Source organism: Tenrec ecaudatus, chromosome X (genome assembly GCF_050624435.1).
Source record: "Tenrec ecaudatus isolate mTenEca1 chromosome X, mTenEca1.hap1, whole genome shotgun sequence".
Classification (NCBI taxonomy): Eukaryota; Metazoa; Chordata; class Mammalia; order Afrosoricida; family Tenrecidae; genus Tenrec; species Tenrec ecaudatus.
Window position 1 is genome coordinate 72,996,756 of NC_134548.1, and position 25,564 is coordinate 73,022,319.

The 25,564-nt window shown below is 39.1% G+C and overlaps 1 pseudogene; it reads right to left on the reverse strand.

Moving 5' to 3' along the window:
* Positions 1-573: 573 nt before the first annotated feature.
* LOC142433424 (RNA-binding motif protein, X chromosome-like) lies at positions 574-25,564 on the reverse strand (annotated as a pseudogene).

Consider the following 25,564-nt stretch of genomic DNA (forward strand, 5'->3'; position numbering starts at 1 on the left):
TCCCAATTTTGTGGAGACATAAACAATACTCTCCCACGGGTGGGTTAGTGTCCTGGTTCCCCTGTTGCACATACTTTAAATGGCCTTAATAGGGGAAGAGAAAGGTGGAATCTCTTTCAGCTTCCCAAGGAAATGTCAGAAAGACAATATATTGGACAACCTTACCCTTTTGTTTTGTTTAAACTTAGTGCATAGCACTTTCCATATGTAATCATCTGATTTCAGATTTTTCACCCTGAGAACATTTTTCTATTTCAGTTTAAAGTCACCCTGAAATCTTAAACAGTAGTAGCAAACCCAACCACTTTTCTAATATAGAGCTCATTTATATAGGCAGAATGTTTCATCTGTTCATTTTAGATAACTAGATGTTTGTGCAAGAGCTTTGTATTGCTTGTTTCGTTTGCTGGAAAGAACCAAATAGAAAGTGGCCTTCAGGGACACTTGAGAGAATTACAACACTAGAACACAAGTGAAGCCTTACACATTTAACATACACTCATTGAAAAATGTCATTAAAGTAACACATTCTTTTTCCTTAATAGTCCTTGGGTAGTTATGACAGAATAGTTTCTAATTTTTTAATTGTTTCTTTGAACAGAGATTTTTGTCCAAAGTTTTATTTGCATTTAGTATCTGCTTTGTCTCCTCCTCTATCAGATTGCATTTCGCTACGGCCACCTCCACAACCACTTCTTGGTGCTCCACAGGTTGAACTGATGGAATCACATTGAGGAAGATGCCCCTCTCCAAAAAAGGGGGAAACCCTTTTTCTTGTCTGTCAACCTGATAATGACCAGTCGAGTAGAGATTACTTCTACTGTTTGAGTAACTGTCTCGGCTTCCACTGTATCCATCTGTGAGCTGCTTTAATAATCATAGTAACTCCTTCTGCCGTAGGATGGCAGAAGACCCTCATGCAGTTGGAGCACTGCCTGAGTTACCATAGCTCTTATAGGAATCTCTCTAGGAGCCTTCACTTGGATGGTCTAAATAGTCATGATTATTACCACAGACATCTCAATCACAATAGTCTCTGGATGGATAGCCATCACATGAATTAAAATGATCATAATCACAATATGTATAATCTCTTATATCACGAGAACTTGGGTAATCTCTGCTTGAATAACTGTCTTTAGTAGAATATCCATCATCTCTTGAATACAAGTAAGCATCTCTATGGGAATACAGTGATCCTTTCATTTTGGACCTCCATAACTGTCTTTTCCACATGATACAAGGGTTCTCCCTCCCATTCCACTGCAGCTGCACACTGGTGCTGAAGGAGCTGATCTTTTAGGAGGCGATCTTCCACTTTGTGGTGGAGTTCCTCTTTTTGCTAGAAGTGGTTCTCTGGAAGGACTTATGCTAAGAATGATGGAACAGCCACTTTCATCCATATGCTTCCCATGTGAAGGGGGTCACCTGGCTCCTCCACTGCCTGCTTTTCTACCTCTAAGACCTTTCTCAGGGGCCTCTGTTTCTTGGAAGTGGTTGGAATCCATGTCTACTTTCAAATGTTGGTCGGGTAGTTTTTACTCCTTTGATGACTTTTCAGTCTAAGGATTTTGCATTCAGATCTCAAGCTGCATGCAAAGGGGACAAGGGTAAACCCTTCGGGTTTGTGTTTCTGTCATCAGGAGAACTTCCACGATGTGACCATATTTTCCAAATACTGCCAGAAGAGGGCGTTCTTGTTTATTTTTGTATTGCGCTCACCAATGAAGAACTTTCCAGGCTGGTAGGCTTCAATCATTTTACCCAAGCAATGAATTTTAGTGAGGTGATGGTTTCTTGTAATAGTGTTCTGTAGTTTTTTGTGTACAGGTCTTTTGTTTCTCTGTTAAGTTTAGTCCTAATTATTTAATCTTCTCTAAATGGTATTATTTTATTAATGTCTTTCAGAGTTCTCTTTCCTGGTATGCAGTAATGAGGTTGATTTCTGCTTATATCATGTCACATTGCCTGAATTTTTTACTGTTTCCCACAAACTTTGTCTATTCTTAGGGATTTTTTACATAATAAATCATCATATGCAAATAGTGAGCATTACACCTCTTCGTTGCCCATTTCTATGCCTTATATTTATTTTTGTCTATTGATTCTGGATAAGATTTTCAGCACAATGTTGAATAAAAGTGGTGATAAGTGGCATTCTTTTCTGTTTCCTGGTTTCAGGGAAAATGCTTTTGGTTTTTCCTCATCAGGATACTAGGCATTGGTTTTTCATATATGGCTTTTATTGTGTTGAGTAATTTCCTTTATACTATGATTTTGTTGCATATTTTTAATCATACATATGTTTGGATATAGTCAAATTCCTTTTCTTTATTTATTGATATGATCATGTGGTTCTTATTCTTTTTATGGGTGTAATTATTTTTTTAATTGTGACAAAAATACACAACAAAAAATTCTCCAATCCAACAACTTCTATAACTCTAATTCAGTGCCACGGATTATACACTTCCTGTTGTACAACCATTATTGGTATCTTTTCCCAAATGATTCCACCACCATTACCATCAATTTAATTTCCCCTGAGCAAAAACTCTTCCTCTTTTGCCCATGGTATCAATTGGTCAAGTTTACTTTTTAAGTAGTTTTCTTGAAATATCACACACTTCCGCAGAGTGGAGATCCAAGGCCCAAGTGTCGGCCAATGGAGATCCCCTCATAGAGGGGCTTAGGAGAGGAGATGGGTTAATTAGGGTGTGAGGTAGTATCGATGAAGAACACAGCTTTCCCCCAGATCCTGGATGCTTCCTCCCCCCAGCTACCATGATCCGAATTCTACCTTGCAGGGCTGGATAGGACAGAGGCTGTACACTGGTACATATGAGGGTTGGAGATACAGGGAATCCAGGGTGGATGATACCTCCAGAACCAAGGGCGTGAGGGACGATGCTGGGAGAGTGGAGGATGAGTGGGTTGGAAAGGGGGAACTGATTACAAGGAGCCACATGTGACCTCTTCCCTGGGAGAGGGACAGCAGAGAAGGGGGGAAGGGAGACCCCGAATAGGGCAAGATATGACAAAATAACGAGGTATAAATTACCAAGGGCATATGAGGGAGGGGGGAAAAGGGAGGGAGGGGGGGAAAAAGAGGACCTGATGCAAGGGGCTTAAGTGGAGAGCAAATGCCTTGAGAATGATTGGGACAGGGAATGTATGGGTGTGCTTTATACAATTGATGTATGTATATGTATGGATTGTGGTAAGAGTTGTTGGAGTCCCTAATAAAATGTAAAAGAAGAAAAGAGAAAAAAATGATTAGGGCAAAGACTGTACAGATGTGCTTTATACAATTGATGTATGTATATGTATGAACTGTGATAAGAATTGTATCAGCCCCAATAAATTGTTAAAAAAAAAGAAAGAAATATCACACACTTCCATAGTTAAATAGCCTTTTAAAAGATATATAATCACAATCAGTTCTAATGCTCCCTCTCTCCTCCTGCATTCATTGTTTGCTCCCCTAAATCCCCTCACCCATCCCACGCCCCACTCCACCCCACTTCTCCAATAAATCATTGCATGAGTTATTGTCTCTATGCAACCACTACTTCTGTAATTCAGAAACTAGCAAACCCAATAGAAATAATGAAAAACAAAACAGAAAGAAAAGAATAACAATATAAAGATAAAAATAAAGAGTAAGAAAGAAAAGACCCCCTACAAAATTCAAAAATCTGGAGAAGGATTTCTGTCATAGTATAAGCAATATATATTTGACCCCTAGAGCAAATTAAGGTTGGGTTAAGAGGGAGGTCAAATGAACAAATATCATATTATACCATGACTCAACCCACCATAATCAAGTTTACAATAATCTCTCTGATAGTTAAGCTGTTCAAGTCACTCGCCTGTGAGTAGAGGGGATATGCAAAAGGTTTGATCTGACTAGATATTCTGAAGATGGCTTTGGAGCTCTCACTGTCCTCCACAGCCTTCTAAAAATTGGGTGTTCAAAATTCAAGCTCTGATACATTTAACTACATCATATCTGAATTTTATTACCATTGTGTTTTGATCCACAGACTGGTATGCTTCTTTGATATGAACTTAGTTGATGTCCCACTAAGTGTGTTAGTCTAGGTAGACTAGAGAAACAAATCCACAGAAACTCATATGTGTATAAAACAGAGCTTTATATAAATGTTAAGTGTACATTAAGAAAGCATCCCAACCTCATCCAGTCCAAGCCCCATAAGTCCGACTTCCCCCATATGTCCAACACATATCTACAAAGTCCTCCTCAAACTCACAAAACACATACAATGACACCAAATGCAGGAGGATCATAGGTCAGTGAGTAGAAAATCTTTGAATCCAGTGGCGGTAAGAATCTCAGCACTGGCAGGGGTCTCCACGTGACTTATCCAGCACCCAGGGCTGCATCAGGGTAAGTCCATATGGCTTCTGCTCAGGGATGTCTCACAGGAAGCTATCCTTCCCAGCTGAGGCAGATAACTAGCTAAGGCAGCCACACATGGATCCAACTATCAGAGAGCAAGAGACAAGAGAACTAGAAAGGTGAGGCTTATCAATCCACTTATCTCCCCATCCTTCAATTAATCCCACATGTATTTATTGGCCAGGTTGGCACAATAAACCTTAAATATCACACTAAGACAACTGCTTGTTTGAATATAAACTTTCAAGACCCCAGATATTTCTCTAATTGATAGCTGGGTACTATCTGCTTTCTTTCCCGGATATGGCTTTAGCACCCTTATCTTAAGTGATCTCTTTGTGAAGACTAGTATCAAGCAGGGCCATGTTATAGGAATTAATTTTTCTTGCATTGGGACTAGAAATCAGTGGAAGCCCAGAGTAATCTGCTTGTTCATGGATTATGAACAAGTCTGGTTTACTTTGGCGGTCACACTATGACAAAAACAAAAACTCACAAAAGGTAGAAAAACAAAAAGCCAAAGAAACAAAAAAGAAAAACATAGTCAATCATCTCCCTGGGTTATAAGGCGATTGCTTTGATAACATTAATGATTTTTCCCATGACATAGAATTTAAGATACTGATGATATGAGGACTTTATGTGAGTATTGTCCAACTGTGAGCTGCAATACACGAGTAGATGTTTTTGAATTGTTTGAGCACTACTTACATGGAGTGTGGGGGTTGGTGCTAGGGGAAAATTTCCTATATTATTTCTTACAAGTTCAGATCCTTGCTTATGAGATTAAAACCTGTCATATTAATGCAAGGGAAGCATCGAGGTACTAAATATATGGTGGTTCTGGATCTTCTTTCATTGGGCACCCTCAAAGACAGAGTTCCCACCTAAGGTTCAATGAATGATATTTACACAGTGTTGGGGTAGCCATCCTTTGCTTCTTCTCTGATCAGAGTATTTGATCTTTTATCCTAAATCCAAGGGTAAAGGTAATTTTGAGGTAGGTCCCAGTTCATTAAGTGGGTTTCCACGTTGAGTTTCTTCTGGTGTGACTGCTATGTTGCCTGTAAGGCCAGTGTCTAAGGTCATCCTAGTGCTTAGGCCATGGCATGGTTCACAAAGGGTTGAGTAGAAACATATTTGAACTCTTTAGCTAGGAACATAAAATCAGGTTTATTCCTCCCTTACATTCCCTAAAGTTGTTATTTAGCATCTCTTCCTGATGTAAGGCTGCTCCTTCCCATTTACCCACCATTCCCACCAACAGAAATATCAGTGCCTCCCCTAAAATGTAATTACTCCCCTCTTCTGGTCTTAACTTGATTTTCCAGTAAGGTTCTCTCACTCCTTTGGAGGGGCTGTTGATTTATCATAGCCTTGTCTTAACATTGTATAGCATCAAATGGATGGTCTTCTCCCTTTCCCCCTTTCTTAAAGGAGTGACGCCAGCCAATGCGAGGTCTCCTTTTTCAAGGCGATTCTTATTAAGTGCTCGTAAGGGGTAGGTAGCTTGTCTACCCTTTTGTTTGGGAATTAGTCTCTAAGATTTGTTTAATTGGTGTTTCTCTTTAGAGTAATCCACGCATGCAATATTTGTCCTTTTGTGATTCACCAACTTCACTCAGCATAAAGGTTTCCAGGTTCTTCCCTATCATGAGGTGTTTCAAGCTTTCATCACTGTTTCTTTAGGGATGCATAGTATTCCATTTTGTGTATGTCCATAGTTTCTTTATCTATTCCTCAATTTGGGGGCATTTGGGTTGCTTCTAGTTTCTTACTATTGAGGCATGTGCTAGCAAAACATGGAAGAGCATACATCCACTTGTGTTGTTCCTCATTTTTGAGTATATGCCTAATAGAAGCATTGCTGGATCATATGGGATTCCAATTCCAATTGCTTTAAATACTGACATATCATTTTCCATTGTGATTGTATGGATACACCAACAATGTATAAAAGTTGCAATCTTTCCACATTTTCTCCAGCATTCGTTGCTTTTTTTGTGTTTTTTTTTTAAATGGGGCTAGCATTATCGGTGTAAGCTGGTGTCTCATTAGCTAGTTTTCATGAAAAAAATTTTACTTGTGTTTATTAGCTATTTCTACTTCAGGTTTGGTGAACTGTTGTTCATATCTTTCCCCCACTTCTTAATTGTGTCATTTGACATGTTTGAGAGTTCTGTATAATTTTGTAATTAGACCTTTGTCAAAAAAAATTCCCAATCTGTGGGCTCACATTTTAATCTCCTGATGAAATATTTTGATGTGCATAGTGTTGTAATTTCATCCTGTCCCAGTCATATTTCTTGTTTTCTACTGTGTGTGCCTCGTTCATTATACTTGGTAGTCTATGCATGCCCTGAAATAGTGAATTTGTCCCAGATTTCTCATTGTTGATCTTGATAGAGTTGAGATTTTACCTTTAGTTCCTTAATCACTGTTGAATTCAGTTTTGTGCATGAGGAGGGATATGAATTTTGTATCATTCTTCTGCATATGGAAACACAGTTTGCCCAACATCATTTGTTGAAGAGGTTGTCTTTGCCTCATTGGATATATCTTGGTCCTTTGTACAAGATTAGTTGCCTGTAGGCTGATACATTTATGGCTTGGTTTTCTGTTCTGATCCATTGGTCTATATAAATCTTGTTGTTCCAATACCAGACTGTTTTGATTATTTCAGCTATGTAGTAGGATTTTAGGCCTCCTAATTGGGTCTTCCTTCTAAGAAATTCTTTATCCTGGGTCTTTTGATTACCCATATGAAATTGGTAATTAGTTTTTCCATTTCTTTAAAGAATGTATTTGGGATTTCAATTGGGATTGCATTGTATCTGTAGATGGTATTAGGTAGGAATGACTTCTGCACAACATTTAGTATACTTGTCCATGAGCATGGGATATTCTTCCATTTGCCTTTTTTGTTTACTTTTTATAGTGATGCTATATACTTTTCTCTGTATAGGTCTTTTGCTTCTTTCATTAGTTTTATTCCAAAGTATTTACTTTTTTGTGTTAATTAATTTTTTTTGAGATATTAAAGTCATATTTTATCCTTAGTACATGATTTAAAAAATCATTCTATTGGGGGCTCTCACAATTCTTGTTACAAACCAGACATCAATTGTGTCCAACATATTTGTATATATCTTCCAGCATTATTTTCTAGATATTTATTTTCCATTGAGCCCTTGGGATCAGCTCCTCTTTTTTTTCCCCTCCCTACCCAACCAACCCTCATGGTCCCCTGATAGATTGTAGATTGTTAATTATTTTAAAATCTCACAGCGACCGCTGGGCCCCTTCCCCTCTGGTTTCTGTTGTTCTTCCCCCTGGCTGGGGGTGTGTGGTTATGTGCCCTCCATTCATTGCGATCGGTGCCCCCTCCCTCCCCACCTCTCTCAGCTTCCCCCGACCCTTTTGGTATCTCTATTCCCATTCCTGTTCCTGGGTTCCATGTATTGTGAGTTTTATCTCTTGCCTATACCTCTGTACATGCTCCCATCTAGTCTAGAGTGGGAGGCGGCACTGAGGTCATGATAGTGAGTGGTTGTATGTTAATTTAAATGGTATTATTTTTGTAATGTTTTTTGTCATAGCTTTCTTCACTCATATACAGGAATCCAATTGATTTCTGGTTATTAATTTTGTATTCTGTCCCCTTGATGAATCCCTGGATTGTTTCCAGTAGACTTTTTGTGTTTTCTCTATATAGAATCATATAATTTTCAAATTACAAGAGTTTCATTTCTTCTCTATTTGTATTCCCCTGATTTCTCTTTGTTGTCCAATGCCTGCAGCTAAAACTTCCATGATGTTGACTATGTGGTAATAGGGAATATCTTTATCTGGTCCCTATTTTCAATGGAAGTGTTTTAGTTTTCCCCATTGATTGTGATGCTATTTGTTTTCATATATGGCTTTTATTATGTTGAGTAATTTTCTTTCGATTCCTATATTGTTGAGGTTTTGATCAAAAATGGGTGTTGAATATTTTCAAATGTCTTTTCTGCTTCTATTGATATGATCATGTGGTTTTTATCCCTTGTCCTTTTTAAAAGTCGTTTTATTAGGAGCATGTATAGCTCTTATCACAATCCATATATCCATCCATTGTGTCAAACACATTTTCAAAACATTTTCTTTCTACCTGAGCCCTTGGTATCAGCTCATTTTCCCACTCCCTCAACCTCCCTTCCTTATAAATCCTTGAAAATATATTTTTAAAATTTCCCATGTCTTACATGACCCCTGTCTCCCTTCACCCGTTTTCTGTTGTATGTCCCCCTGGGAAGGGGTTATATGTAGATCATTGTGATTGGTTCCCTGTTTCTCACCACCATCCCCTCCCCCTGCTGGTATTGCCACTCTCATTGTTGGTCTTGAGGGTGTTATCTGTCCTGGAAATCCTGTGTTTCCAGCTCTTATCTGTACCAGTAGGTAAGCTCTGGTCTAACTGGATTTGTAAGGTAGAATTGGGGTCATGAGAGTGGGGGTAAAGGAAGCATTAAAGAACTGGAGGAAATGTGTATGTTTCATCAGTGATATGCTGCATCCTGATCATCTGTTCCTTGTGACCCTTTTATAAGGGGATGTCCAGTTGTCTACAGATGGACTTTGGGTCTCCACTCCATTCTCCCCCTCATTAACATTGGTATGATTTTTTTGTTCTAGGTCTTTGATGCCTTTTACCTGATCCCAATGACACTTCATGATCACACAGGCTGGTGTGCTTCTTCCATGTGGGCTTTGTTGCTTTTAAGCTACATTGTCACTTGTTTATCTTCAAGGCTTTAAGACCCCAAACACTATATCATTCTAGTCGGGCACCATCAGCTTTCTTCACCACATTTGCTTATGCACCCATTTGGTCTTCAGCAACAGTGTCTGGAAGGTGAGCATCATGGAATACCGGGTTATTAGAACAAAGTGTTGTTGCCTTGAGGGAGTACTTGAGTAGAGGCCCAATATCCGACTGCTACCTTAACACTTAACATAAATATATGTGCATAGATATATTTCCCAATCGTTATATAAAAATATATTTTGAAATGTGTATGCCTGTAGTTAGACCCCTATAAATGTCCTTTGCCTCCTAATTCTTTCCTTTATTTCCTTTTACTTTTCCTCTTGTCCCACTATCATGTTGGGCCTTCATTTGGGTTTCAGTAATTCCTCTCAGCTACATTGCACTTGATCAAGCCCCACCAGGCATCCTATGCCCTTCTTGCTATTGATTTGATAACCCTGTTGTTCACTTGTCACTCTTCCTTTCTCCTGCCTCCCCATCTCCGTGTCCCACCCACAATCATCAGCCCTGTTGTTTTTTTCCACCAGATTTTTTTTATCCCGCCTATCTTAGTTAGATAGACATGCAGAGACAATAATAAGCAGAAAAACAAGATAAGGCAAAAGAAGAAAACAAATGAAAAGAAAACAGCATCAGGAACCAAAAAAACTGTGAGTAGTTCCAGTTATGTTTGTTGTCCTTTAGGAGAGTTTTCCAGTTGAGACTGCTGGGGTATCATGCCACAGTCCCAATGTCTATTTTTGGTATTCCCAGGAACATTATTGCTTTGCTCCACTTGCTTCTCTGTTGCATGCCTTAGGGTTTTGCCTTAGTGTGGTGGGTTCAGATTGGGCACAATTGCTGCATTGTGTCTCCAGTGTTGTCCCCATAGCACTTTGGGTTTGTGAGGGATGTAATATCTTTTGGGGTGTGTGTTAGATTAACTGTTATGAGGGAGACCACAAAGTTGAAGAGAACATCTAGGATCTAGACCTTGTCCTGTGGGGAAGTCAGGACTGTTGAGAACAGCGAACTTTTAAGCAGTTATGGAGAGTGTCTCATAGTATGATGTTTTATTACCTTGTAATCTATAGGATGTCAGAGTAGGGTTGAAATTAAGCCTCGGGGGATGATGTTGGTGTCCCATATGACTGAGTATCCTTTATTCTTATGATTTAAGTTAATTCTCTTAAGGGAATAGACCTCTGGTGAATCAGGTCAGAGGGGATGAGGATGATGGAGGTGACCAAGTGAGGGTGAGAGAATGAGTCCTACACCTGCCACCTACATAAGTGGCCTATGAGGGAGGAATGAAGCAATAGCCTACTGAGAGGGCAGATTGCTTATGAGTCACATTGGGTGCTGAACAGGAGCTGGAGTCAAGTGAGAGTTGGTGAATAACTATGTGTGTGAGTTGGGAGCAGCTTCTGGCCTCTGAAGCTTTGAGTCATGCCCAAACTCCTTCCCACGATTGTTTTGTTATGTAATGCCTTGTTAATGGGCCAGGTGTGTGTTACATGCTACCAAAAAGATGTTTTCTTTTTCTTTTTTTAAGCCTATTAATGTTTGTGCTTTGGGGGCTTTTTTTGTGTGTCTTAATATGGGGAGCCCTACAGAGCTACATCCCTGGTAAAAGTGATTAGTTTTGCTGAGTGGGACTGCAGCTTTCCCTGACATTAGTCAATAACTTGTCTGTTAAATACTTATACCCACTCCAAGCTGCCCTAAAGAGTTAGCCTCACATGGTTATGTTATTTGTTTTATTAGGGAGTTAGGGCTGTAAGGGTATCTGACTAGAAGTCCCTTTGCTTGGGCCAAGAGCCAAGCTTATTGGTTCTTTTATCAGCTCCACACTGGTTCCCTAGAGCTATGTCCTTGAAGCTCAACCACTCTGCCACCAAAGCTAGCTCTTGGTCTGGGAATTTTTGTCAGGAATTTGTGAATCTGGGCTCAGCCCCTAGTGCCTAGGGCCAAAGTGACAAAGGGGAGGCTATAGGCAGATGTTGCTGCTCTGTTATTTTAATACTAATAAATAGTGTCTACTTATCTTTGTGTTGAGAATCTTGAAGTTTCAAAGTGTAGGACACCCCTCTCCTTGTCCCCTTTGTGCTGGTATCCATGGAGTCCCTATTAGATTTTCATCTGGCTCCAGTACCCTAAACTTTTAATAATAGTGATCTGATATACTATTTGTCCTTTGTGATTGACTAATTTGACTCTAACCAAAACACCAAACTCACTGCCATTAGGTCAAGGCCGACTCATAGTGAGCCTATAGGGCAAGGTGGAACCATTCCTACGGGTTTTTGAAACTACATTCTTTCTTTTTTTCTTCTTTAAAAATGTAATAATTCATTTTATTGGGGGCTCTTACAGCTCTTATCACAATCCATACATCCATCCATTGTGTTGAGTACATTTGCACATATGTCCCCATCTATATTTCCAAAACATTTTCTTTCTACTCGAGTCCTTGGTATCAGTTCACCCCATGAACTCTTTATAATGTATAAATTGTTTTTATATGCAATACCCTAATAGTCTGCAACAAGAGAAAAAGAGAGAGCCCTTTGAGGAGGTGGGCAAAGGACCTTAACTGATGTTTCACCAGGGAGGAAACCCAAAAGACCAATAAACATATGAGAAAATGTTCATGACCATTAGTCATCAGAGAAATGCAAAACTAAAACAACTACAAGATACCACCTAACACCCAAGAGGAGAGCACAGTTCAAAAAATCAGAGTGAAACAAATGTTGGAAGGAATATGGTGAGATAGGAACTCCCATCAACTGCTCGTGGTCTTGTAGATACAAACATCTACCATGGAAAGCCATCTGATGGTATCTAAGGCAAATGGAAATTGAGATACCTTATGACCCAGCAGTCTCCTTATTGGGCATATACCCAGAAGAAGTAAGAAATAGACTATGACCAGTCATCTGCACTTCAATGTTTATTGTGGCACAATTTACAATTGCAAAGATCTGGAAACAACCTAAATTTTCATCAATAGATGAAATGGTTATGTCCTCTTATTCATTTGACCTTTTAAAGATGAGTGGATTAGCAAACTCTGGCACATACACACAATGGAGTACTACATATGCCTAAAACACAGTGATGAGCACATGAAGCACGTTGTCTCATGGGGAGAATTGGAGGAAATTATGATAAGTGAAGTTAGCGAAGCACAAAAGGACAAGTACAAGATGAGTCCACTGAGGTAGGTTCAATCAACACAGTGGAAACGGAAGAAAAACGATATTCTTTATAAGAATAGAAATTCCTGCTTTTCCCCATCACATGATCTTGTGTTTTTGTTGTTGATTTTGTTCTTTCTTCTTTTTTATGTGTGTGATTATTGCTATATTATACATTTTTGAACCTTGCTTTTGCTGTTAACAAAGGTTTTGGTATGTTGTGTTTTAATGCTCATTCGACTCATGGATTTTAAAGTTTTCTTCTATTACTCAGGGCATTATTCAATTTCTATGTATTTGATTTCAAACCTTCATACCCCCTTGTCCTTCTTAATGCTGGTTTATAAAGTTACAGCATTGTGATTTGAGAAGATGCTTTGAAACATTTTGATATTTTAAAATTTATTTAGGCAGGTTTTGTGGCCTATAATATATAGTCTATTCTGTAGAATGTTCTAAGAGTACTGGAAAAGAATGTATATTGTGTTGTTATTTAATGAAGTATATGAAGCGAGTTTTTTTAAATTGTGTTTAGTTCTGTATGTTTGCTGCATCACTCGGCAATTCTTTTGTATTTCGTTGAAACAGGTGTATGAACTTCTATAATCATTGTATACTTTTCTAGTTCCACTTCAATCTTGTCAGAACCTGAATAAGATATTTTGAGGCTCTTTCAGTGGATGCATAGAAAAGTGCATGGTTATGTTCTCTCAGTCAAATGATCTTTGAATTATGATATTTTTGTTTCTTCTGCTGGGTTTTGCCTTAAAGTATACTTTATTGCAAGTGAAAATTGTCACTCCTATTCTTTCTTGATTATCATTAACTGGATATTCCCTCCCAAGTCGTTGGTTTTCAGTCTATTTTTGTCTTTGTGTCTAAGTTTTGTCTGTTGTAAACAGTATATTATTGGGTTATGTTTTCTTCTCCATTGTACTATTTCTTAGTTCCCTGCCTGGCTATTTAATCCATTTATATTATATACAATTATTAATAGCTGTTATTTTACTGTGTGCAAGCTTGTGGTGCTATTGGATCCTTTCTTCCACATAATTTTCTATGCTGACACAATTTATTTTGTGACACAATTTATTTTCTTGTCATTTCTTCAATACCGTTTTAGTGTTTACTACATCTTTATGATTTCTTGTTTTGTAAAAACATTTTGAGATTTTAATTTTTTCTTTGAAGTTATCTTGAATTTTAATAATTTCTTCCCAAGTTGAAAATAGTTTGTTATACCATGAAATATTCTTATTTCCTTTCTGTTTTAAAAAGTCTTTTACTACACAATTTCCTTGATTTACATCATAATTGTCTTCATCACCAATGGATAACTCTGGTTCTATGTTTTTGGTATAGTAGGTTTGTTTTATTTCATGAGTTGAAGAGCCCTGGTGACATGCTCATTATCCATTGCGCAGTTATCCGCTAGGTCTGCAGATCAAAAGCACCAACTTCTCCGAGGGAAAAAAGATGAGGTCTTCTCAGTAGTAGGGTAGCAGATGGACATTGGGTCTCCTCATGCATAATCCCCCAATACAATAGCACCTCGCCCTGCTAAACAGCCATTGCAGGATACCCATCTTCCTGACATGATCACTGAAGACAGCCGTGTGTGTAAGCAAATGTGGTGAAGAAAGCTGATGGTGCCCGGCTATCAGAAAAAGATATAGCGTCTGGGGTCTTAAAGGCTTGAAGGCAAATAAGCGGCCATCTAGCTCAGAAGCAACAAAGCCCACAGAGAAGAAGCACACGGCCTAATCGAATACAAGGTGTTGAATGGACCATGTAGCAGATACAAAGGAACAAAAACAATCATTGTGTGATCACCTTCCTCACATAATTGCTGAAGACGAAAGTGTGCATAAGCAAGTGTGGTGAAGAAGGCTGATGGTGCCTGGCTACTGAGAGATATAGCGTCTGGGGACTTAAAGGCTTGAAAGCAAACAAGCGGCCATCTAGCCCAGAAGCAACTGAGCCCACACGGAAGCAGCACACCAACATAGGTGACCATGAAGGACAGAGGAGACCAGGTCTCCAACAACAAAGGTGGGGTGGTGGTGAGAATCACATCACCGTGAAAGAGGGGGCGTGCATGATGGGGACCCAATGCCCACCTGTAGACAGCTGGACACCCCTTCCAGAGGGGTAGTGAGGAGGAGATGGGCCACTCAGGGTTCAGTGTAGCAACAATGAAACTCAAAACCTTCCTCTAGTTCCTGAACGCTTCATCCCTTCCCAATCATCATGACCCCAATTCTACCTTGCCTTGCGGACCTGGTTATACCAGAGGATGTACAGCGTTGCAGTGGGGATCTGGAGGCACAGGGAATCTAGGACAGACGAACCCCTCAACACCAGCGGTGGGAGTGGCGACACCAGGAGGGAAGGGCATGTAGAAAGGGAGAACTGATCTCGGAGATCTATGTGTAACCTTCTCTCAGGGAGATGGGCAAGGAGGAGGCAGGTGAGGGGAGACGCCGAGGAGTGTAAGATAAGATATAATAATTATTTATAAACTATCAAGGGACCAGGGGTGGGATCGGGGAGGGAGGGGGATGGGGGGAAAAAAGGGAAACCGAGCTGATTCCAGGAACCCAAGTGGAAGGTGAATTATGAGAGTGACGAGTGCAACGAATGTATAAGGGTGCTTTGCTCAATTGATGTATGTATAGATTGTGATAAGAGCCTTATGAGCCACAATAAAAAGATTAAAAAAAAAGATGAGGTCTTCTACTCAGAAAGTCACAGGGCAGTTCTATTCTGAACTACAGTCACTATGAGTTGGCATTGACTTGATGGCAATGAGTGAATGATAGCTGAATTGAGTTCTAGGTGTTTTTGCCATGTATTTCAATCACAGATTGTAGTCTACAATGGTGCGTTCTCTATTTAAAGTGCTCTTCTTAGTATTTATTGTGAACTTAAGTTTAAATTTTTTTAACAAATTCAATGTTTGCTCATCTGGGAAATGCCCCAATTTCACTGTCATACTTGAAGGAAAATTTTGCTGGTTGGCAATTTTCTTTCCAGAATTATATATGTTATTCCATTGCCATCTTATCTGCAGAGTTTCTGCTGAGAAAACAGAGCTTTGTACTATTGATTGTCTTTTGTAGGTACCTTAGCTATTCTCAAGTTGCTCACAGGATTCTTTCCTTGTTTTGATTTTTGAATGCTTGATTATGAATTTATTTGTGTGTCTCTGTTGTTTGGGGTATGGTCAGTTTCTTGAATGCATATCTTCTTGTGTTTAGTAATGTAATGAAAATTTTCTTTTAACAACCCTTAAACAATATTCTCTGTGTTTTTTGTTGTTTTTTCCTGTTTTGGAATTCTCATCATATATGAGTTACTTCTTTTCATGGTGTCTCATTTTTTTGCCCTAGGCTTTCTTTTAAAAATCATTTTATTGGGGGCTCTTACAGCTCTTATAATGATCCATGCATACATCCACCGTGTCAGGCACAATTGTACACATGTTGACATCATCATTTTCATAATATTTTCTTTCTACTTGAGCCCGTCGTATCAGCTAATTCCCCCCGCTCCTTCCCTCATGAACCCTTGATCATTAATAAATTATTATTATTTTTATTTCTTACACCAACTGCTGTCTCCTTTCACGCACTTTTCTGTTTTTTGTCCTCCTGAGAGGGGGTTATATGTTGATGTTGATCACTGTGATCAGTTCTCTTTTCTCCCCACACCTTCCCCTTCCACTCCTGATATCAGTACTCTCATTATTGGTCCTAGGGGTTTTATCTGTCCTGGATTCCCTGTGTTGCGAGCTCTTATCTGTACCAGTGTACATGCTCTGGTCTAGCCGGATTTGTAAAGTAGAATTGGGGTCATGCTAATGGGGGGAAGGAAACATTAAAAAACTAGAGGAAAGTTGTGGGTTTCATCAGTGCTATAATGCACCCTGACTGGCTCGTCTCTTACTTGTGACCCTTCTGTAAGGGGATGTCCCATTGTCTACAGATGCACTTTGTGTCTCCACTCCATGTTCCCTCTCGTTCACCTAGATATATTTTGTTCTTTGTTTGGGTCTTTGATGCCTGATACTTGATCCCATCGACACCTCATGATGACAGGCTAGTGGGCTTCTTCCGTGTGGGCTTTGTTGCTTCTCAGCTAGATGGCTACTTGTTTATCTTCAAGGCTTTAAGATCCCAAATACTATATTGGTTGATAGCTGGGCACCATTAGCTTTCTTCACATTTGCTTATGCACCCATTTTTTTCTTCAGTGACTATGTCAGGGAAGGAGACATCACGGAATGCCGGGTTATTAGAACCAAGAATTCTTGCCTTGAGGGAGTACTTGAGTAAAGGCCCAATGTCTGTCTGCTACCTTAATACTTAACATATAATTATACGTACATATATCTATTTCTCTATTGTTATATATAAGCATATTTACATATGTGCATGCCTGTGTTTAAACCTCTATAAATGTACTTTACCTCCTATTTCTTTCCTCTATTTCATTTTACTTTCCTCTTGTCCCACTATGATGTTTGACCTTCATTTGGGTTTCAGAAATTCCTCTCAGTCACATTGCCCTTAATCAAGTCCCACCAGGTAGCCAACGTCTAAGCTTTCTTAATATATTTTTCTTTTAAAAAAATTGTTGCTCTACCATGATCCGAATTCTACCTTGCAGGGCTGGATAGGGCAGAGGTTGTACACTGGTACATATGAGGGCTGGAGGCACAGGGAATCCAGGGTGGATGATACCTTCAGGACCAAGGGTGTGAGGGGCGATGCTGAGAGAATGGAGGGTGAGTGGGTTGGAACTGGGGAACGGATTACAAGGATCCACATGTGACCTTCTCCCTGGGAGAGGGTTGGTGGAGAAGGGGGGGGGGAAGGGAGACTCCGGATAGGGCAAGGTATGACAAAATAAAGATGTATAAATTACCAAGGGCACATAAAGGAGGGGGGAGTGGGGAGGGAGGGGAAAAAGAAAGAGAGGACCTGATTCAGAGGGCTTGGGTGGAGAGCAAATGCTTTGAGAATGATTGGGGCAGGGAATGTATGGATGTGCTTTATACAATTGATGTATGGATATGTGTGGATTGTGATGGGAGTTGTGTGAGCCCCTAATAGAATGTAAAAAAGGAAAAGAGGAGAGAAAAAAAGAAAATGATTAGGGCAAAGAATGTACAGATGTGCTTTATACAATTGATGTATGTATATGTATAGACTGTGATAAGAGTTGTATGAGCCCCTAATAAAATGTTAAAAATAAATTTAAAAAATTGTTGCTCTGGCAGATTTGTGCCCTAGTGGCATAATGTGTTACTTATTGGACTGCCAGTCAAAAGATCAGAATTTTACACCTACCAGATGCTGCATAGGAAAAAGATGAGGCTTTCTGGTCACATTAAAATTTACAGCCTCAAAACCAATGCAGCAGTTCCACTCTTCCCAACATGCTTACTGCAAGTCACATTTGACTCAATGTCAGTTAAAGTAGATTAGTATTGAGATATTTGTCTTCAAACTCACTAATTTGGACTTCCATAGTTTCAAATATCCTCCTTTGCCTTTTCATCTTAAAATATTTGACAATCTTATTTTATTTAGTTTTTATATAACATTTTATTGTGAATTAGGTAGAGGTTTTACATTTCAGATAATCAATTTTGTATTCAACAGTTTAAACTACTGTCAGGGGAAGCCAGCCCCTAACACATCATTAAGGGTCAAGTATGCGCAATTGTACAGCAATAATAAGTAAAGATCATAGTAAAGTTATAGAAAGCATGAGAGATAGAAGTATTGGAATAAATGGAGTCATACAAGATTCATGGTAGCATGCTCACCTCTGCCCCACTCGATGGTCCACGTGGAGGGAGAGAGAGAGCGAGATTTAATGCTAGCCCAGGCCTTTTATATTCTCTGGGGATGAGCAAGCACCTAATTACAGGTGAGGACATACGTCACTGGAAGGGCCTGTCCTATGGGTAATACAGTAATGAGAAGGGAGTGGTCTAGGGACATACACGCAATAGGAAGGGGAGGGATTGGGGTTATACATTTGACAAGATGGGCAGATCCTAGGTTTAGGATGGTGGCTTAACTTTGACCTATTCCCTAGATATCCATAGAAACCATTATCAGTAGGGTGTAAACCCCACCTTCTGGAACCAAATAGATGTCTGCAGGCATCCATTGTCTTTAACAGCAGGGAGTGGGGCCTGCCATATAGTCTGGCAACTGATCATGCTCTGGGAGGATGTCTGAGCATCTGGCCTCCCTCCACAACTTACCAACCTCCTTTCCCTACTAATATCTTACCCTATGTCCCCAACTTCGAGTTCTCTCCTCCCTCTTTTGGACTTCCTTTTACTCAAGTTAATCTGTCAGCAGTCTAGTCCATTGATTCATCTTTGTTCTCTTTGGTATAAAAGTCCTTGTCTTGTTTTTTTCTTCCTTGATAGCAGTGGTCTCATGCAATATTTGTTTTTTGTTTTTTTTGTGATTGACTAATTTCACTCAGAATCATGTTTTCCAGGTCCATCCATGCCTTGAAGGATTTCATGTTTTTCAGCAATGCACAGTTTCCTTTTCTTTTTTAACAGTTTCATTGGCACTTCTTCCCCATGTCATACAATTCAATAACTTAATCATATCAAGAAGAGTTGTACAATCCTTAGCCCAATTTTAGAACATTTTCTTCTCTTGCTCTCACTGTTATTCATGTAATTATTTTTTAAATTGTGACAAAAATATATACAACAAAACATTATCTAATTAAAAAACTTCTACATGTATAATTTAGTTCCATTGATTATACTCTTTGTGTTGTACAACCATTATCGATATGTTTTTTCAAATTATTCCACCAGTATTAACATAAATTCAATACCCTATAGGCAAAAGCTCTTCCTCTTTCATCCATGGTAATCATTGGTTAAGTCTTGTTTCTTTACTGTAGTACTTTTATTGAGATAATATTCGTAATTTTCATTGTATATTTGTACCAAAGTTTCATGATAAATTATTCTAATGGATATTTGTTTCCATTTTCATGATATTGTGAACAGTGCTTAGATGAACATGAGGGTGCTTATGTCTGCTTATTCTATGATTCATACTTCTTTTGGGTATATACTCAGCAGAAGTGTTGCTGTATCATATGGAATGTCTATTTCCAGTTGTTTGAGGTAGAGCCCTAATATTTTCTACAGTAGTTGTACAAATTTACAAAGACTGTTCTTACTTTGCACAACTTGTACTTTGCCTCCTCAGGTGTAATATGATGAACAGCAAAGTGACCTTTGATGTCATAGATCAGTTGGAAATTCTCTCCGGTCTTGTCAATGCTGATAACATCCATAAAATCAGCAGGGTATGTTATACCAGTTCCGACCTTGCCATCATTCTTAATACACCACTGCATGCAATTTCTTAAAATTCATCTCCTGTAAAAGTATACTTAAGTCTATTTCTTAGAAAAAAATGGCAAGTGGGAGACATTCTATCAATTTGTTGAGTCCAGTGATGAATGGGGAGCAAACACACCAGTGAGTTTTCCCAGCATCTAATGCATTGATGCTTAAGATGCTTCTTGGGCTCATGAGCTATGGCTATGCTGAGTACATAAAGAACCAGCTTCTTCTGTTGTCTCCACCAGACTGTTTTAACTCCTGTGTCTGTGTAATAACTTTTCAGGTCTGGAAATGAAAGGCTTCCATTTTATTCTTCTCCTTAAGAACTTCTTTGCTTACCCTAGTCTCTTCTCTATATATATATATAGTTAGTTGTTTTCAATTAATATGGCTCTCTAGCCATAATTCCTTATATGATGCATTGTAATTCTGTATTCTAAGCTTTTAGCTATAATCCATTTTTGGAGGGAATTCTCTGCTGTAGTTATAGGCAGGATTAACATGGATTTAATTCCTGACATTAGTAGAAAGTGTTAACCAAGTCACATCCTTTGTTTCATTGGGGGTATAGTCTGCTAAAAAAAGAAAGAAAGATTCCTCTATCAAAGCTAATCCTCGGGGTGTATATCCATGTCAGATACAGAAACCTCAAAACCACTAGAATAGCACATTACAGATCTCTGACTGAAGTGGTGGACCTGGGACCAGAGACACCAGAGGCTGTGATATAGAGACTAAGGCTAAGGGATGGAACAAGTGGAGAAGCACTGGAACTATAGAACTGTGAGGCAGGTGGTCTTCCTTGTCCATGAAGGCAGAGATCAAGGGATCATGTGGCAGAGAGACTGAGGACCAGACTTGCTTCCTGACTTAGGAGAGGTATTTCATTTGTCAATGACTGATCCGTCCTGTTTACTTATATTGTGGTAACCTTTCCTAATAAATCTTCATACATATGAGCATTGTTTGTGAATTCTGTGTGGCCATTGTAATGAACTATAAACTCCAGCATAAAAGTAGAGTGTCATTGGAGGAACACCTAGTGTTAGAGTAGGTAAAGGGTAGAGCATGGAGGCAAGTCTGACCCTCATCTTTTGGCAATAGGGAAGCCAGAGGAGGTCAGATATGCCCCCTCCCCACATTTTACTGCAGTTAGTAATTAATTTTTACATTTCTCTGGAGAACGAAGTTGGGTTCTGGATTGGAATTGCATTGTATTGCTTTGAGCAGTATTTCCACTTTCACAATGTGTGTTAGTCTGGGTAGACTAGAGAAACAAATTCATAGACACTCATGTGTATGAAAGCTGTATATATAAGAGCAATTGAATTTTGAGAAAACATTCCAGGTCAGTTTAGATCAAGTCCATAAGTCCAGTATTAGCCCATATGTCCAATACCAATATATAAAATCATCTTCAGACTCATACAACACATGCAATGACGTGGAATGCAGGAAGATCACGGGCCAGTGTGTGGAAATTCTTGTGGATCCAGTGGCAGTGGAAACATCTCAGTGCTGGCAGGATTCTCCACGTGGCTCCTTCAGATCCAGGGCTATAATGTAGCTCTATGTTTCTTGTCTGCAGAAAAGTCTTGCAGGGAGTGAGTGCGTGTCCTGACTCCAGCAAGCTATTTATCTCTTTAGTGGCTCCAAATTAGGTCATTAAGCTGCGACTTTATTGACTGGCTAAACTACTTCTTCATTTTTAAGTCTCAACTTGACAACGATTATCTAACTACCACACAATGTTAGTCCTCCTATCCATGAATATGAAATATTCTCCCATTTATGTAGGTCTCTGGTTTCTTATCGTATTGTTCTGTAGTTTTCTTTGTACAAGTCTTTTGTTTCTCTGGCTAAGTTTACTCCTAAATATTTAGTATTTTGTGTGGCTATTATAAATTGCATTGTTTTCTTAATTTCCTTTTCAGAGCTCTCATCCTTTATGTACAGGAATATGATTGATTTTTTGTAAGTTACTTTTTTACTGTGCTACAACAGTTTTATTGTTGAACTTTTGGGGTTTTTCACATATAAAATCTTTGCAAGCAGTAAGAGTTTCACTTCTTTGCTGATTTTGTATTCCTTTGATTTCTTTTTGTTGTCTAAGAGTTCTAAGATTTTCAGCACAATGTGAATAAAAATGGTTATAGGGGACATCCTTCTCTGGTTTTCATTAGCAAGTGGAATGCTTTCAATTTTTCTCTGATGAAGGAGATGTTGGACATTCGTTTTTCATATACAGATTTTACCAAATTCCATTATCCTATTTTGTAGAGGACTTTTATCAGAAATTGGTATTATCAAATGACATTTCTGCCTTGATTCATATGATCATGTGATTTTCATTTTTGTTTGTAAGAGGGATTAAACTGATTGTTTTAAAATGTTGAACCATCCTTACATACTTGGTTTGAATTACACCTGGTCTTGTTGCATTTTTTATATATATTGCTACATTTTATTGGCCAGAATCTGGCTGAGAAATTTTGCATTGATGTTCATAAAGGATATTGGTATGTAGTTTTCTATATTGATAATGCCTTTGCTCAGTTTTGGTATCAGAGTTATGCTTCATAAAATGAGTTTGTGAGTTTGTTTTTCTTTTCCATATTCTGGAATAGATTGTATAGTATTGGTGTCAGCTTTTCTCTGAATGTTTGGTATGTTTGGTAGAATTCCCCAGTGAAGCCATATGCTCTTAGACATTTTTTGTTGGAAGTTTTAAAAAGACCTAGCTTATTTTTCTTTTGTTATGGGTATGTTTAGGTTTCATGCATTGTTCTATGCTAATTGCATAGAAACTTTAGCTACTCACCACCTGTCTCTTTATGGGTGTAATAGTGAATGTTAGTGTGTGCACAGAACTTCGTTGTTCATATAGCATAGTTGAGTTCAGTTTTCACTAGTTTTCTTAGCTACCTGTCCAAGATCTGGTGGTTCAGTGGCATAGGAAGTGTGGCTGTAGGAGGTATGGATGAGGCATGGCCATGTGTGGGCACTATTGCTTTCTTCCATCAGTTTGGGAGAGAGAGGGCATGCATGCGAGTGAGTGCAAAAACAACTAAAAGGAATTAATTAAGATATGCTATTATAAATAAACAGTTAAATAGCACCAAGAAAAAAGAATTTAATAACTAAAATGAAGAAATTAAAAAAGAAGGAAATGAAAAGAAAAACAAGGAAGAAGATAAAAGTGTAAATAGAAGTAAATAATAGAATTTGTAAAACTAAGGATAGAGTAGAAAAGAGAATAGTAAAGAAAATATGAGATAGCAGCGTGTGAGAAAGCGTTCTTGCTCATGCTGGAGAGCTCTTTCAAGCTCCTCTGCTCCTTACATGACATGTACAGTGACACAGAGAGCCACCTCTCTAAGTCTGCTTAGCTCTTACCCCAGCAGGACTTCTGACAGTGAGCCAATATCACGAGTCACCCTCCAAATCATGCTGAGGCATCCCCAGTGATCTTGCAAAGGAAATTTATGATGTATCAATCACTCAGTGAGTACAGATATGCTTCATGAGTTAAAGGATTTTGAACCCAAAGCAAACTACCCAGCTAATGCCAATGGAACCCCTGTGAAGACGAGAAGGCATTCATGACAGCAGCAGCTCTTCCTCTGAGTGAGCCCCCCCCTCAAGGTTTGCGAAGATAGGATGATTATTCACACCTGGGAAAACATCCCCCTCAATCTCTCTTAGGAAGAAGGGCCAGTCTGTAACGATGGGCCCTTCGGACCTGCCCCAGAGGGAAAGAAAAGGACATCTTGCGAGCTTTGAGAGCTATGGTAGAAGGCTTTGGGGGCAGTTACTACTCCTCAGGATGGAGAAGGTAGCAGCTTCAAGCCTCTGAAAATGATTTGCTGAACAAGTGCTTAAAGCTGGATTATGAAGAAATTACTCCTGTCTTAAAGAAGTAACCACTGTGTGGGAAAAGCTGATCAGTACTCCAGATAGAAATTAAGTTCAACGTGGAATAGCTGTCAGGGAAGGTGTCATCGAGTCAGTTCCAATTAATAGCGACCCTAGGTACAACAGAATGAAATGCTGCCTGGTCCTGCGTCATCCTCATAATTGTGCTTATGTTCAAGTCCATTATTGCAGCCACTGTGTCAATCCATCAAGGGTGGATTGTCCAGGGTCTTCCTCTTTTTCATTGCCTCTCTACCAAGCATGATGTTCTCAAGGAACTGGTCTCTCCTGACAACATGTCCAAAGTTTCACCATCCTTGCCTCTAAGGAGCATTCTGATTTTTGTAGCGTTCTCCTTTTTAGTTAGGAAGTTATCCACCTGTGTTATTACCAGATACACTAAGTGCTATGGGATTCACCACCTCTATAGATTCCTAATGGATGTGAAAATGCTCAGAAGACTAGGAAATGGAAAGGCAATAGAGGCAAAGCCAAGGGCTTAATTGCCTACAAATGCGTAAATGATAGGATTTCCTTTGTTGTTTGATCTCGGGTACATAACCCAATCTATTTGAGCCCCACTCTCCACATGTGTAAGGTGTGGGTGATGACAGCTTCTGCCTCCCTGCTGACTGTTGTGAGGAGTAAGTAAGTGGATACCCGGTGCACACAGCTTATATCCCTGACATGTGAGGCCTTGGGGAGTGGACAGTATTTGCTATTTTTTAAATGAGATCTCCTGACTTATACCAGTCAAAACTATTAGTAGACAACAGTGTGATAAATTCAGGAAGAGAGACAAAGCATTTCGAATTTTCTTCAGCAATTAATGTAAGTTGATTTTTCTGTATTTTTCCCCCCTTTTGTACAAATTCAATTGATCATACAATTTGTAAAAGGATTGGTCTTGAAAATTAAAATATGGTGAAAGAAATAAGGGAAGGAATAAAATAAAAATACAAAAAATCATTGAAAAATTGAAAGCAAAGAACAAAAGTATAACAAATAAAAGAAGAGAATTCGTTTGCCTCCAGACATAGGCTTGATGCACCCTAAATCCTATCCAAGAGAATAGGGATTTGGCATCAGGCAAAGCAGGTGCTGTGCAGCATTGTCACTGGTTCCTGGGTGAATCAGTTTGGGGACTTGTGTTGGTTAGAGTTTATGTCAACTAGACATACCTGGGTGAAGAAAGAGGTGGAGCTCTATCTATTAAACAGGTTACAGCCTGATGATACCTCCTTTGTATAAAAGAGAGACCCCGAGAAGACCTGATTTCTGTCTGGCCCCCTAGACTCCTGCTAGATTAGGATCTGCATCCCGTTCACCAACATCCTGTTGTGTCGCCTGCTGATCCCAAGAGCCATCAGCAGATTGCCAACCAACCTTTCATTCACTTGGCTGACCTCATATTCACTACCTTTGCATATACTAGTCTGTGACCCTCCTACTGCCATGCTGTTTCCTGTTTGTCAGTTTCTGCAGCTATTTAAGTCAGAGAAGTCTTGAGCTTACCCTTGACCTATAGACTTGAAAGAGATGGACTAACCAATCTCTACAACTGTGTGAGCCATTTCTTGATAAGCATACACATACAGGAATCACTGGTTTTTCTTCTTTAGAGAACCCAACTTAACACAGAGCTGGTCATGGTTACCAGGAAAGTAAAGGGAATACAGAATGATCCTTACCTTTCCTAAGCTTCTGGTGTAGCAGGCTGCTGTTTGGAATGAATTATTCTTATGAATGTCTAAGATGGCCACATCTTGTAAGACTAGCTGAGAATTCACAAGTCTGTCTCCTATTTGGCCACTACTGTTCAGCTTCAT